Here is a 328-nt window from a genome sequence, read left to right on the forward strand (position 1 = left end):
GGAGTTGGTGATGGATAGGGAGGCCTGGCATGCTGCAATTCATGGGGTCGCAAAGACTCAGACACAACTGAGCAACTGAACTGAACTGAACTGAGATAGAACAGATGTTGGAGGCAATGATTAAGTTTAGGATATGTGTTGGAGGTGCCTAAGGAACATCTGGTGTATGGGGACAGAAAATGATTGGCTGTCTCATTCTGAAATTCAGTGGAAAAAATGAGCCTAGAGAGTGGAAAGTCCTCAGCATACAGGCACTACTGAAACCAGGAGATAGATGGACTCCCCAGAAAAGGAACTCAGGGAGAAGGCCAAGAAGAAACAGCTAAGC

This window comes from Bison bison, unplaced genomic scaffold, assembly GCF_000754665.1.
Source record: "Bison bison bison isolate TAMUID 2011002044 unplaced genomic scaffold, Bison_UMD1.0 scf7180017864376, whole genome shotgun sequence".
Taxonomy (NCBI): domain Eukaryota; kingdom Metazoa; phylum Chordata; class Mammalia; order Artiodactyla; family Bovidae; genus Bison; species Bison bison.